Consider the following 16,454-nt stretch of genomic DNA (forward strand, 5'->3'; position numbering starts at 1 on the left):
AAAAATGAAGTTTTTATGAACTCAGAAGAAGGAAGCAGTGAGTTAACAATACTATTAATACTATGTGAGGAATAATTTCAAATTAATTAGCATGTCCACAGTAGGCCACTCAATTATCCTTCTAGTGTCATATGTACTAGGAAGGGTCAGATGCTCTGTCAGTGCAATGACAATCTTTCAAGCTTCTATTTCTCTGCCAAGTATGCAGTGCTTGAAATGTTCTAAAATTTAACCCTAACTTTTCCTTAACATTTAAATATTTAGTGGTTTCTAAACTATAAATATACAAGTATTAGCAGAATAAAAAGTCATAATCCTATGAAGCAAAACAAGTGAAGAATATAAATATCAATAATTACTGCAAATAATAAATTATATATCAAAGGATTTATCTTATATTCACTGAGGTCAGACCAGTCAGGATTTTAAATTCTTGATAGGTTAATTTAATGTTGTTCAAAGTAATTTAAATAATAATAGTGTAATTTACCTTTTGTTTTATTTTGTTTTTTATGACCATTGTTATAAAATTTTTTAAATCTAAAAATGAATATTTCACTCCATGTTCTTATATAATATACCTAGATATTACCACTTTTGATTTACCTCTATTTCTGTCTTTGCTATGATTTCTGAAAGTAAATTGTAGCTTCACATAGACTTCCTAAATATGTGAACAGAAATCCCATAGTGTGTGATTTTTTTTTTAATTTTACATATCATTAAAATAATGCTATCTTTGTTTTACATAGGGGAGGTTGACTATAGAAAAATATCACAATAACATTTTGAATCAGGAACTAATTTACCCTCAAATACTTGAATCCTATGGAACAGAGATTGGCAAACTATAACCAGAGTCTTATTAACTGTTCTTAAAATTGAAGTTTTATTATAACCAAAGTGAATAATTGTCTACAGCTTCTTTCATGGTACAATATGAAAGTAAAACAGTGTTCCAGAGGATAAATGGTCTACAACTTAAAATATTTACTATTAGGCCCTATAAGAAAATATTTATCAAGCTATTCTCTAGGTCATTCAATTCATTAAACAAAGCTTCTTGTAGTGAAACTTGAGCAAGCTGAAAAGTCTTGTATTGCAATGGTTCATACCCAAAGTCGTTTGCTTTGGAGATTACATAGTCAATTTGTTGATACACTTAAACACATCACATGATGTCTTTCAAATATAAATAAAGTTCACCAATCTATTTCTCCCATGTTGGGTGATAGAGCACAATGTAAAAAAAAAAAAAATTTCTCCAATTTGGGGGGGAATATCCCAAAATGCACATGATTCCTCTTTCCTCAGGTGATTTACCAAGATGTCAAACCTCTGCATGCTGTAAGATATATCTCTTACTCCACGAAAATATTTGTGATCAATTAATTTCTTATTTTACTCATGTGATATCTTTAATTTATGGACCAATGTTTATGAAATGAGGTGATTAAAAATTTTACAATTCAAATTATGGCACATAATTTAATTCACTTAATCTGGTGGGAAAAGATAAATTAATCTTAAAAGATATGATAACAGTCTGAAAAGAAAGATAAATTAATCTCCCTTAAAAACAAACTACTTCTATAATTCCTATGCTTAATGAAACAGAAAATAAAATAATTTCTTGAGGAATGGCTGGATCCCAATTGCCTTGCTACCCTAGTCCCATGACCAATGTGTACTATCCTGAGTTTACTTAATTGCTAGCAACTGATCTAAATTGCTTAAACAGAAAATAAGTATATTGAAAAATATTGGAAAGGTCACAAAAATACTCATACAATTAAGAACTAGGCTGCTGAAACAGGAAGAGAGAGGGTTATTCTTTGTATCCAAAGCCAAAGACAAACTTCAAAATCTCCTCTTGGTTGCTTGCTTGCTTGCTTACTTGATTGATTGATTTCAATTTTTTTTAGTTATTGATGGACCTTTATTTTATTCATTTATTTATATGTGGTGCTGAGAATCTAACCCAGTGCCTCACACATGCCAGGCAAGCACTCTAACTCTGAGCCACAACCCCAGCCTGACTGCTCTATTTAGAATACTATTATTGCAACCAGTAAACATTAGATATAACAACTTGTCTTAAAAAGTACATTGTAATTATTTTTGGCATTAAAAAAAGAAATAAGCTCTGGTTCTGTTCCTCTGTCAGTGCTGCTCCTGGGCAGACTAGATATCACAGCCTCCACTTCTGTCAACACAGGCATAACTTCGCTTTTTTTTTCTTTTCTTTCTGATAAATTTAGCTTCCAATTCAAGACCTATAGTAGGTATATTTAACTTCCAAAAACCAATTCACTCCTGTGTTTTCACTATAAGGGAGATTCAAGATATGAATATTAGGTATTTTGTCTCTAATATTGTGAGACAACCTCAGTCATTAACAAGGTAAAAATGTGGAGGATGGTGATTAGGGAGAAGGATATTTCAGAAAGAGAAAGAGGAGAGGGAAATGTGAACACGTTTAGGAATATGAATGTGAACACATTTGAATTGTATGTTTGAAGCACTTAATATAATTCAGCATGTTATATTGAGTATAGACCATATACTGATTATATAGTGTATATTGAGAAGTAGGGCAAGAAAAAGCATTGGAATCACATTTTTGTTTTCTGGTTCTTAAATGTTATAAAGAGAAATTATAAAAATATATCTATTCATGGTTATTCTAATTTTGTTTGGAAGTACAGAACTCAGCCACATGGGAGAGAATTGTAATGGTCCAAATCTTTTGACCAGAGGAACAGAATAACACTGCTGGGTAATGATCACAAACCTGCTCATAAGCTGGACATGTTGGCAACACATATTATCTCAGATACTTGGGAAGATGAGGCAGGTTGATTACAAATATAAGTCAGTGTGGAAAACATAGTGAGACCACATCTCAAAATAAAATTTTTAAAAATTATTATAATTTAAGTATACCTATTTATTTAACAATTGCTTGAAACTACTTTCATGGTTCAGTATCAGAGATAAACAATGTAGCAGATGATATCTGGCCCATAGTGTAAAACATTTATTTTTCAGCTTGATAATAAAACATTTATCAAGCTAAGTGACAGAACACTAGCCTAGCATATGAGAGAGCCTGGGATCAATCTCTAGCACTAAAACAAACAAAAAACATCAATAAAAGAGTTTTGATTAATAGAAAGTTTATGGTACTATGACCTCATATATTTATGGCATTTCTCATTTAACCTTTTATTCCCTATATTGCTTTTAAATATCAAAAATATATCCAATCAAGATTCCAATGATATATAGAATTAAATGTCATAAAAGTAATTACTATGCTTTATAATTACTTTTAGATGACTGCCACACAAAATATTTTTATACATAAATTTATGAATAAATTGGTTTCTGATAAAAGGTCCTTTATGTGGTAAATTGTCAATATTTGCAAGATGAAATATTTTACAGTAATGCATGAAATTTTATTTTATTTTTATTATTTGATTTTTTTTTTTTGAAGAAAAAAAATTGGCCCAGATTCTCACATAGAAGTGAAGTCAATGAAGGTGCTGAAGTTGAGTAACTGGTTTGCTCTGTCATATGGAATACATACTCTTTGTCATACTGCAGACCATACACCACTCCTACCCAACCCTGGAGCTAAGTATCAATTGCCATTTATTAACTGCTTCTTTTGGCTTCCTTCAAGCCCACCTGCTTGTCGTTGCTGATTCATGCTCTGTTATCCAACAGATAGGTGCAGTTATGATTGTGCCTCTTGGATTCTGCCATGGTGCACTGGCTCGGATTTAGCTGAATTCACAGCAATCAGTCGGAAAGCATTTTCAGGAGAAAATATGAGTGTCTATGGGTGGGGGGGGGAGAGAGAGAAAGAGAGAGAGAGAAAGGGGGAGAGAGAGAGAGAGAGAGAGAGAGAGAGAGAGAGAGAGAGAGAGAGAGATTTAAGCTTTTGAAGGTGGGTAAAGGAAAAGCATCAACCCTGATGATCTGGGGAAGAATTAAATTGAATGCTGCTAAGGTACTCCTAGCTGTGCATGAAAGGGTCCAAGTGACCAGCATAGTGGTATTGTTAGGTGCTATGAATGAGAGTCCTTCAAAATCTTTCTTATCAATTTATCTTTTAAACAGTTCCTTCCTTCTTACTGCAGTATGAAGTGTCAATTCTGATATTTTTAGAACTTTTTTCTTTTCTTGAATAGTTACCCAACACTCTCTTTTGAAAAAAAAAAAAGTACATTCAAAAGTTTTATGTAATTACAACCTGAGGTCCACTAACACTGAGAAGAGCTTTATGGTTAGAAGGACTTGCTGTTTGCGCAGAAAATCCCTGCGGTTCACTGCTTGTCTGATACTTCAATTATTTGGCTCTAATCACATAGTAAAGCAGATATTGATTTCCTAGGTATTCAAATTACACCCCTAACTGCAAGCACCAGTAAAAGGGTTTTTTAAAAAATATATCATTTTAAATGATATGCAATCTGGCATAATGGGTTTGTGCTTATGTAAGGGTATATATTCATGTATTTTTTAAAGTTATGCTATAAAAACCTCATCATATGGATAATTTTTAGACATATTTAGACTTTTTCTTGTAGGAGGTGTTCTTTTCATTGGCATATAAAAGGAAAGGTACATTATGATTACAAGATTGGAACATTCATGAAAGTAAATAGTTATTTTTTTTCCTTTCTTACAGTATAAGCAGTCTATATATATATATATATATATATATATATATATATTTTATTTTTTGTAATTTCTAAAAGAGGTGTGATTTTACAATCTCCAGGCACATATAAAACATTAAAATCATGGATACCAGTAAATAAATGGGAGCTTGCCTTCCCCAATTTTGTTATTAAAGTATTGGTCACTAAACCATGGACATTTCAGGGGAAGATATTTAAAGTTTCATTTGAAAATGATCAATTATTTAGACTTTAAAAGTAATGCTTGAACATCTTTTGAACAACTTATTGCTGCCAAGAAATATTGTGACTGTCCATTAAGCAAATTTGTGTCTGGTATATTTTTCCCATCATATACAAATCATACTACTTTCCTATGTTTTAAAAGATAAGGTGCAAGAATGACACTCATATGGTAGACAAGGACATATTTTCTAATAACTCCTAAAAGTTGAGGTGGGTGGTTTGAGTCAACATATAAGCTATACCATGGGGGAATTGGACCAAGGTACCACAGCATGATCAAGCCACCAAGGATGTGAGAGCTTGCTTGCTTCCTTCTTTATTTTTATTTCTCTTTCTCTCTCCCCTCATCCCCCCATGTCCCATGTCCTTTCTTCATCATGCTTTCTTATTTTCTCTTTAAAAGGTCCATCATTCTTGTCTTTGAAGAGTGTTGCTTAAATTCTTCATGCCATTAGGTTACAGCCTTGTTCTGAAATCACAATCTCCTATGTTTTGGCTTTTCTCCCAATAATTGAAAACAGTGATAAAAATGTTAAATATTGCCTCACTCTCTTTAATGGTCATATTTTTTTAAAAGGAGAGTTGGATCATCAAACATGAATATTCAATAATTAAATTTTTGTAACTTTTGTTTAAAGAATTTTATCAATCCCTGATGCAGCCACTTCAATGTTTATAGCTGCACAATTCACAATAGCTAAACTGAGGAGATTACCTAGTGCTGTTCAATAGATGAATGGATAAAGAAACTGTAGTATATATACAAAATGGACTATTACTCAAAATTAAAAGATAATAAAATTATGGCATTTGCAGATAACTGGATGGAGTTGGATAATATCATGCTAAGAGACGTAACCCCCTCCCAAAAAACCAAAGGCCGAAAGTTCTCTCTGATAAGTGGATACTAATCCATAATGGGAACGGATGTGGTGAGAATAGAAGAATTTTGATTGGGCTTATGGGGAGGGAGGGAAATGAGGGTGCATGGGAGTAGGAAAGATAGGGCAATGAGATGAACATCCTTACCCTAGATAGATGTATGACTACACATATGGTGCGACTCTACATTGTATACAGAGAAATGAAAAGTTGTGCTCCATTTGTTTACAATGAATCAAAAAGCTTTCTGCTGTCATGTATCACTAATTAGAACTAATAAAAAATAAATTTAAAAAAGAAAAAAATAATTTGATTAATCCAAGAAAACTTCAGACTAATATTCCTGATGAACATAGATGCAAAAATTCTCAATAAAATTCTAGCAAATTGCATACTAAAACATATAAAAAAGATAGTGCACCATGATCAAATGGAGTTCATTCCACTGTTGAAATGTTCATTCAACATACAGAAATCAATAAGCATAATGCATCACATCAATAAAGATAAGAATCAAATGATCACGTCAATGGATGCAGAAAAAGCATTTGACAAAATATAACATACCTTCATGTTCAAAACACTATAAAAACTAGAGAGGGTAAGAACATAACTCAACATTGTAAAAGCTATCTATGCTAAGCTCAAGACCAATATCATTCTAAATGGAGAAAAATGGAAAGCATTCCCTCTAAAAACTGGAATAAGACAGGGATGACTTCTATTCAATATAGTTCTTGAAACCATGGATTAGCTGAGTCAAAGGCAGTTCCATTCCAAATTTTCTGAGGAATCTCGATACTGCTTTCCAGAGTGGTTGCACCAATTTGCAATCCTACCAGTAATGTATGAATGTGCCTTTTGTCCGACATCCTTGCCAACATGTATTGTTGCTTATATTCTTGATAATTGCTATTCTGACTATGGTGAGATGGAATTTTAGAGTAGTTTTGATTCACATCTCTCTAATTGGTAAAGGTGTTGGACATTTTTTTCATATATGTGTTGATCAATTGTATATCTACTTCTGTGAAGTGTCTGAGTATCTGCTGAGTTCCTTAGCCCATTTATTGTTTGGGTTATTTGTTTTTTTTTTTGGTGTTAATTTTTTTAATAATGTAATGGGTTTAATTGTGTCCCCAGGAACAAAAACAGTAAGTAGAAGTCCTCACACTCTGTTACCAAAAATGTGAACTTACTAGAAACAGGACTTCTTCAACTTAACATGAGTTAAGCTGGATTAGATTGGGTTCTAAATTGAACATGACTGGTGTTCTCATAAAAAGTAAGGGACACAGAAGCATTCAGAAATACCATATGAAGACAGAGGCAGATATCATCAGAATGGTATATCTAAAAGTGAAGAAGCACCAGGGTAGCAAGCAACAGCCAGAAGCTGGAAAGTCATGACAAGATCTTTCCAAAGAAGTTTTCAAAGAGTAGTGCCCTGCATACAAAAAGATTTTAGAAGTTTGCAGAACCATGATAAAATAAAACTCAGTCAATGCAACCCCATCAAAATACCAATAACACTCTCACAGAACTAAAAAGAAAGAAAGAAAGAAAGAAATCAGTCCTGAATTTTTTTGAAAGAATAAGAGTCCCAAAATAGCCAAAGCAATCATTAGCAAGAAGAGTGATTCCTGAGGCTTCACCGTACCTCATCTCAAATTATATTATAGAACTGTAACAACAAAAACTGCATGGTATTGGCATCAAAATAAACAAGAACAATGGAATACGATAAAAGACTCAGAGACAAACCCTTCTACTTACAGTCATCTGATACTTGACAAAGGTGCCAAAAATATATGTTGAATAAAAGATAACTGTTTTAACAAATGATGGTGGGAAAAACTGGATATCTATTGGTAGAAGAAGGAATCTAGATCCATATTCTTTGCTCTGCTCTAAAGTCAAATCAAAGTAAACCAAAGACTTAGAAACTTGACCAGGAAATTTGCAACTGCTATAAGAAAACATAGGTTCAATACCCCATCTTATCAGTGAAGGTACCAAATTTCTTAACAAGATCCCCCAAAATTCAAGAAATAAAAACAAATATCAATAAGTGAAATTCCATCAAAAACAAACAAAACAAAGAAAACTTTAGCTCAGCTAAGGAAGCAAAAGCATGAAGAAAGAGCTTGCAGAATGAAAGAAAATCTTTGCCAGTTGCTCTTCTGACAGGGGGAAAATATCCAGAACATATCAAGAAATAAAAAAAAAAACCACCAAACAATAACAAAACAAAATCCTAATCAATAAATGGGAAAAAGAACTTAACAAAAATTTCACAAAACAAGAAACACACATAGCCATCAGATGTATGAAAAAATGTTCAACAACTCTAGCAAGCATGGAAATGCAATTCAAAGCTACACTAAGATTCATCTCATTCCAGTCAGAAAAGCAATTATCAAGAATACAAATAATAATAAAGGCTGGTGAGAATGTGGGGAAAAGGACACATACATTGTTAGTGGGACTGCAAGTTAGTACCTAACAACTTTGAAAAGGAGTTTGAGGATTCTGAAAAAAACAAACAAACAAACAAAACTAACAATGGAACCACCTTATGACCCTAATTTCCCACTCTTTGGTATTTATCCAAAGAATGGCCATCCATTACCATGTAAGCAGAAAATCAAGGATCCAGTGATTTTTCTCATATGTGGAAACTAGAACAAAATAAGAGAAAGAATGGGGGAAGGGTGGAAATCATAAAGATTTAGGAAGATCTTTGAAGTAGAAGTAGATCCAGAGGGAGGGAGGAGGAATGGGAAAGAGGAGTAAGTGTGGAATGAATTTAACAAAAGCACATTATGTTCATATATAACTATACAACACAGAATTTCATTTTTATGTATATGTAGAAAGAACCAATAAAAAATAAATAAATAAAAGGAAAGATCTGTAGAGTAGAAGAAGGAGAATAGGAGAGAAAGTTAGAGAAAGTGGGAGGAGAATAACAGGGACTGAAATGGAGTAAATCAAATTCTGTGAATGTACGATTTTGTCAAAATGAATCCAAATAACATGCATAATTATAATGGTCTAATAAAAAGTAAAGTTCTGTTCTCTTAAGCCACCAAATTGTGGTAGATTATTGTGGCCTCACCAGGACTCTAATACAATCATAATCATATTCTATTATGATAAGTTATTTTAAACTCATAAAATAAATAAATGTTGTTTATATGATGTCAAGTATATTTCTAATAGATATATTATACTTTGGAAATTTATTTTTAAATGCACAATTATTTACATTGGATATATCAGTATTAATATTTGGTATATATATATATATATATATATATATAATTTCATTTTATTTAACATTCATAACATATGAGTTATGAACTTATCTTTATTTTGCTTTTGAGATAACTGAGTTCCAGTGATGATGAATAACTTGCCTACTGCCTTACAGCCAAAATATTAGAGTATAAACCAGAATCTGCTTGTTTTATTAAAGATGAAGGAAAATAAGTTATGATTATTTTCTCAGCAAGGAAAACAGATGCACAAAATTGAAGGAGTTGGACTTGCTCTCCATTTTTAAAAGTTCAGAAGCTAAATTGCCATTTAAACATTCTTGACCTGTGTTTTCGTTCCAATGAGTAAAGTTTGTACAATTCTCTATACATCTGTATTTGTATTTCTTCTTTAAGAGATAGAATTATCCCATGATGACTCCACAATTGATACATCAGCCAGGCCATCCATTGCCATGCAAGCTAACGTGACAACACACACCACTGTAAGAGGAAGAGCTGATTTTGCCAGTCCATCATATTTTATTTCATTTAGTTGACATTGTAATGTTAAAAAATGACCTTGAAATTCTAGTTTATTTTATTATTCTCCTCGGAAAAGTTAACGTTATAAGCAATGAAGATCTGGTCTAAAAAAATCTACATTTCCTACTTATTTCTTCATAAATATGTTACAAGTGTTTGTTTTTTTATTGGTTATTTACCAACACATATTGAATGAAAAAAATTGAACTACTAATAAACAACTTATTCTCAGTTCAAAGTTTTAAATTAGTTTTTGGAATATATTTTATGTTACTAAATTATTTTGTGGATAGGTATTGAAGAATATTTCATTGCTAATGTGACTGGTAAAACAGATTGTGCATCTTTAGAGTTTATTAGATTTGTCAATAAAAATTTTGCATTTCAGGCTTAATACATAATTGGGATAAATGCTATCTCCTACAGCATTGAAGCAGTTAAAATGTGCAGTACGCAGGACTGTAAAGAGTCTCTGAGACTGATTAGATGCCAAATATAAACACTTAACTGAGGTTTATTCTAAATAAACTAGAAGGTACCTAAGATCATTGCTGCTCTGAAACCAACTTATGCAATATAAAAAGGAGAGAAATTTAGAGGAATTTGGCAATATGTTTCTAAATGGGAATTTGTCTTGGCTGCTTTATTAAAATTATTTCTGATTGACAGTATGCTAGTCCATGAATCATTTAAAGTCTAAAATGAGTTACATACAAGAAATATCTTACCTTTTATCTGTGTTGATATATATTTTTATTTTCTCACTAGGATTAGTCAAATTGTAACTTGAACTTAAATAAATTATTAGATACTTATCATTCATGAGTTTTGAACTATGAAATGCCCACTTAAATTTGTAAATTTTAAATAGCAACAATATCCATAAGCTTCTAATTAAATACTTTAAATATAATGAAATGATGTTTTATTTTTGCCAATAACAAATATTCATGAGCTATGCACTTTACTGAATTACTTTATTATACAGAAGACAATCCATTAGAGGTGGTCCATAGAAAGCAGGATTACTAATTCTTTTTCAGAAAGTAAAATGTTAAGTGTAAGACGAGACACTAACTTGACTTCTGCATCTCTCTCTGTATCCAATTTCTTCAAGTATGTCTTTTTATAAATATGAGCAACTATATCTTTCAAATATAAAATAATCCAGAGCTATGTTGTTTTTTATAAATATTAAAGATTGTGTTCAAGTTAACTAATCAAGTATGTTGTAAAATATCTCCCATTTGAGCTATATCTAATAATTAGGCATGAAATTTACCAAATGTTTATATAGGTTTCAACCATATAATGAAGCATTCATCAAAGATTTGTTTAATATCAGAAAATGTTTCAAATGCCTTGACTATCAGATAAATGTCAAATTATCTTGATAGTGAAGATGAGTTAGGAAACAAAACTTGTATTGAACTTTGAAAAATATAGTCGTTTTTCATAAAAAAAATGTCTTTCATGGCTTGCAATTTTTTAGTATGAATTTACAGATGCATATTCTGGAATCTAGATTATTTATGTATTTCTCATTGTGGTGTGGAAAACATCATAGGAAAGGGCAGAATTGGGAAAATGACCTTCAAAATGTAAAGTTATAGCATTCTGAGCATTGTCCAGATAAGTTACTGGTACTGACATCAGTAATCTAAGAACAAACAAAGCAAAACAAAACAAAACAAAAAAAACAGATTACCCATTCAAAAGAGAAACTTTCTACTATAACAGGAACATAAACAGGCCAGCCTCAGAAACCCAGTTAAGCAGGTAATCAACATGACATTAGCTTGCATTGTCTATGCCCAGAAAATTCAAAATTTATTTTTGTATAATTCCAAAATATTTAATCTCTTGTATTCATTTAGTGATTTACATAGAAGGCATGTTATGCAGACAAAGCAAGTCATATTACAATTTCATTTCTTTCTAATTAATTTTAAAAACCTGACAAATTCATCAACCATGATGCTAGAATGATTATTCAGGCTTACATAGGCACATAAGGATGCCATTATGGAAGTTTGAATCATTTCTCTTCAGTACATAATAGTAGTAGTAGTAATAATAATAATAATAATAATAATAATAATAAATACCTATATATAATACAAACCATTTATTTCCCATATTTCAACACAGAATTAGACAAGGACAAAAGTATCAAAAAGTATATATATTTTTTCTTTTTGTAAAACTCATTTTCAGACTACCTATGTATATAACTTTATCATCTAGATTACTAAATTCAAATTAAATGTGTTACTTATAAATATGAGTGGGCACAGGTATTGTTGATATCATCCTTAAGAGAAGAATTGGAATATAACTCTTGAACATAATTTTTGGCAGAGTGAGTTCTTTATGATTGTTCATCACACAGTTGTCAAAGCCTCCCTTATCCTCCCTCCAGCTTCTGTAGAGTTGGTTTATAACTAAACCATTGTAGTGGCTTGGACAATGAGTGAACAACCCATCCAAATGGGATTTATCAGGTTTTTTTTTTCAATCTTAAAGCTAATGTTTACTTTTATTTACATTGTTATCATGTGATTTTTGGTGCTTCCAACTAGAGATAACCTAAGACAAAAATCGAAGAATTGATTCCTCTTTTTCCTATACATTGATGTGTGATATTAGAAAAACTGAGTTTTCTTTTTGATAAGATAGAGCTTTAAGGTTGTGTGAGAATTAAATCAATTTTGTATACAAAGTATGTAGCTTTGTACTTGTTATTTAAAGATGCTATAATGCCATAACTATCATTACAATTAGTTACTATTTATTACTATTAAGTTATTTATCAAAAGAGATACAAACTGAGAAAGTAAGCAGAAAAGAATATATCTGTTGAAAAAAAAATGAAACAACTTCATGAATGAGGATCTATAGCTATAAGCTGTTTATCCATGAGTAGAATTGCAATACAGAATGTAATGAAGGGAATCTCAAGTTGAAGGAATTACATGTTCAAATGCCACAACTATAATACAACTAACATGTGTTTTACTCTGGTAAGGCTGCTGTAACATGGTCCATAGACTGAGTGGTTTGTAAAATAAACTACAGAAACATTTCTCACTATTCTGGAGGCTGCTTTGAGCTCAAGGTGTCAAAATGGTCAGGTTCTCCCAAGGAGTATCTTCAGGCCAGCAGACTGCTGACTTTTTATTGTGTTCTCTCACGTAGGAGAAAGACAAGCAAGATCTTTGGTGTGTTTTGTAAGAACACTAATCCAATGGCATGGCTAACAAACTCCCAAAAGTCCCACCCCCTGATATCATCACTCGAATGGTAGGCTTTCAGCATTTGAATATCTGAGAGAGTGCAAACATTAAATCAAAACAATATTTTAATTAATCATTTAAATTTTTAACACAATAGGATATAGTGACTTAACTCCACAGGAAGGGGTGGCCCTACTCTGTGAAATTCCATTGCAAGATAATTCTACCAGCTAAATTTTTTTTTTCTTTTCCTATTTATCTTTTTTTTTTTCTATCTATGAGCACTCAAATATGTCACTTAAGAAAACTGTTTTCTGTTTCCATGGCCTAAAATTACCGTATTTTTTCATCTTATTTATTTTACAGAATTGTCTTATAAGCTACCTAGCCCTTCTCTCTTCCTCTCTTCTTTCTCCAGTAGTGTGGTTTACACTCTTTGGAATCACTATTTTTATATTTACATTCCCTAATTCTTGAAACATTTTGATTCTGATTAAGACTTCCCCAAAGGCAGTATGAGGTAATGAACACACCGCAAGTGTGGGGACTAGACACACTAATTCTATCTTCTGCAGTTAGGAAGTAAATGATCTTGTGGACGGTCAACCTCATTTTTCTCACCTGTGAAAAGCCCTTGACATTGTGTCCTTTCTTGTGTTAAAGTAAAGGACTTCGCCTATATAAGATACCTAGCACAGTACCTGGCATAGACTGAGTACTAGACATTGTTCAATCTCATTTTGTTTCCTTCCATAGGATTCAGTAACTGTTGCTCAGATCCTGTCTTACCTAAGTCCACCTTGAAGTTCTCTTGCTAAAATACTTCAGTCCTTGGATTTAATGACTCTGTCCTCTCCTCTAATCCTTTCCTATTTCTCCTCTCATTTCAGAGTCAATTGCAAAGTCTTCTTTTCGGTAAATAATTATTTTATCATTCTTAATCCAGATATTGAATTGTAATCTCTGTATTAATTGCTTCCAAATTTATAGTTCTATTTTCAAAGATGTGTCTCTGAACTCTATCCTGAGCATTTGTCTCAAAATATGAATGATGGAATATCAACTTCCACAAAACATGCATACATCATGCTATTTTTCTCCCTTCATCCTTAATGACAGGGTGACCTAGCTCTCTGCTAGGTCATTTTGACATCATTTTTTATATTTCCATACTATGCTAAACAGAGTAAAGTTTTCCAGAATGTTTATATTCTAATCTCCAAAACTTATGAATACATATCTTACATGGAAAAGGTACTTTGCAGGTAAGATTTACTTAAGGATAGCAAGATTATTCTGAACTTTTCAGGTGAGCCGAATGCAATCACAACAGCTAGAGTGCCAGAGACAGAGAGAAGATAATGATCACATCAGAGATTGAGATAATGTGCTCTGTTGAGCTGAAGAATTTAGAAAAACTTTTGAAAGCTAGAAAAGGCAAGGAAATTAAATCTCCCCTAGTGCTTCCTGAAGAAGCTTGACCCTGCCAATGCCTTCATTGAAGCCTGAAAAATGTATTTTGGTCTTCTAACACACAGAGCTGCAGGAATCAAATGGAATTGTCTAAGTCACTATGTATGTGGTAATATGTCATACCAGCATTAGAAAATCAATATGCATGTTCAAACCAAATATTAATATTTTGTGTATATTTCCATTATAATCTGGTATCTTCTTTCTCAAAATGACATAGCACTGCTTTGTCTGAAGATTTCATCTTTTAGAATATATTGCACCAACTCCACTATTAAAGCCATCAACATGTCGTTTTCACTGTCATCAGTTAGTTTATCAAAAATATTTGTGTTATGATTGATGGCTCTTTCACTATTTTCTTAGACAGGTCTTTCTCAAAATATAGTAGGGATGTACTTGTTAAAATGTTAAGAAATTCTGATAAATATCTTAAGATTTTTCAAGTCATATATTTATGGTTTCTTATCTTAAGTAAACATAACTAAATAACAAAAGGTCCCAGGAAAAGAGTCTAAAATAATTAAATTATAAAAACGACAACCTATACTTAGGGAAGGTAAAAATTACAAAGAATTTAGGAAATTGTAACAGCCTTAAAAATGATAGCATAAAGAACTAATTCCAACTTGTTTACAAACAGAATGATACTGAATACCAAATGAGGGTTTTCCACCAAATTATAAAAATTATGCCTTTTAAAATAATATTTTATAAATCACAACACTGTCAGTAATGGTTGAAATTTTTGACAAAGATACAGTTATCTAAAATTAAAAATAATAAAAGAATCAGTAAGCTAGAATTTCAATTTTACACATTTTAGTGGAGTTTCATGGATTTTTAATAATTTTAAATTTTAATATGTAAATAATGTTTACAAATTATTCAGACTTAGTACAAAATAATCCTTGGGATTATGAAATCCCTGGATCCTATCCCAGCTCCTACATTTAGCCCTCCTGAAAGTCATGAAGGTGAGAGTACCCACCTGCCATATTAAAATCATCCAGAGCCTGAATTTTTATGATTGGGCAGTTTGAAATATTGGACACCATAAACATTCATGGAAAGACCCATTATTTCTCTATAAAGTGTACTTACAATTCAGATAAATTATTTCTATCTCAAAAAGCACTTTGCTTTTCTCAGTAATCATAAAAATATTAAAGAAAATGGGATGCTTTCAAGACTGAAAATTTTTAAAGTAAATGAAGGCAGGAAGCACTAGCATTTAGTTTGCTATTACCCAGTTTAAAAACAAAGTTATGATTACTCTCTAAAGCCAAGTGAACTGAGCAAATAATTTTGCAGGCTGGGGGTAGAGAGAATCTTTGCTCAATCTTGTGTAAATCAAGTTAATAATTATAATGATATGGTAAATATGAGTCGAGACCAATGATGTGTGTAATATCAATTCCACTGAATGTTTTAACAAACAGGATCATAATGTGATTAAGTATTCAAAGACTGCTAAGCTTTTTTGAAAAGGGCACTGTATTTTCCTGATTTAAAAAGGAAAAGAGGGGTTGGGGTTGTGTCTCAGCAGTTGAACGTTCACCTCACATGTTCGAGGCCCTGGGTTTGATCCTCAGCATCACATAAAAATAAATAAACAAAATAAAGGTATTGTGTCCAACTACAACTAAAAAAGTAAATATTAAAATAAGAAAGGAAAAAAGTAAAAGATGTGCCAAACATCTCATCCAACTGCAATGCAGTTCAATACTTGTCATCTTTCTTTGTGTATTTTAAAATAAAGCACTAGTCTCTCCTTTGCTATACTAGAATTAAAAATAAGTCTATGGTTTAGAATAAAAAGTGCATTTTTCATATAAATAATTTGACACACTCAATGTTAAAAGAATAAAAAAGTATTAAATAACAAATCTAAATGAAAGCATATATATGAATATAAACTAGGTTTTTGCCTGTATCATAAATTCTGGCACTTAAGGAAAAGCGATTTTAATCAGACTATGAGAAGCAAAGTGATATCTAAGAGAATTCTAGATATTCTCAAAGACTCAAGAAGTTGGTGTTTTTGGTACTTTAAAATGTCCAATTTCATTTCTGTATTTAGAATTTTTTGTCTTTGTGACAGACTTCTCATACAC

The sequence above is a fragment of the Urocitellus parryii genome, chromosome 8 (genome assembly GCF_045843805.1).
Source record: "Urocitellus parryii isolate mUroPar1 chromosome 8, mUroPar1.hap1, whole genome shotgun sequence".
NCBI classification, from domain to species: domain Eukaryota; kingdom Metazoa; phylum Chordata; class Mammalia; order Rodentia; family Sciuridae; genus Urocitellus; species Urocitellus parryii.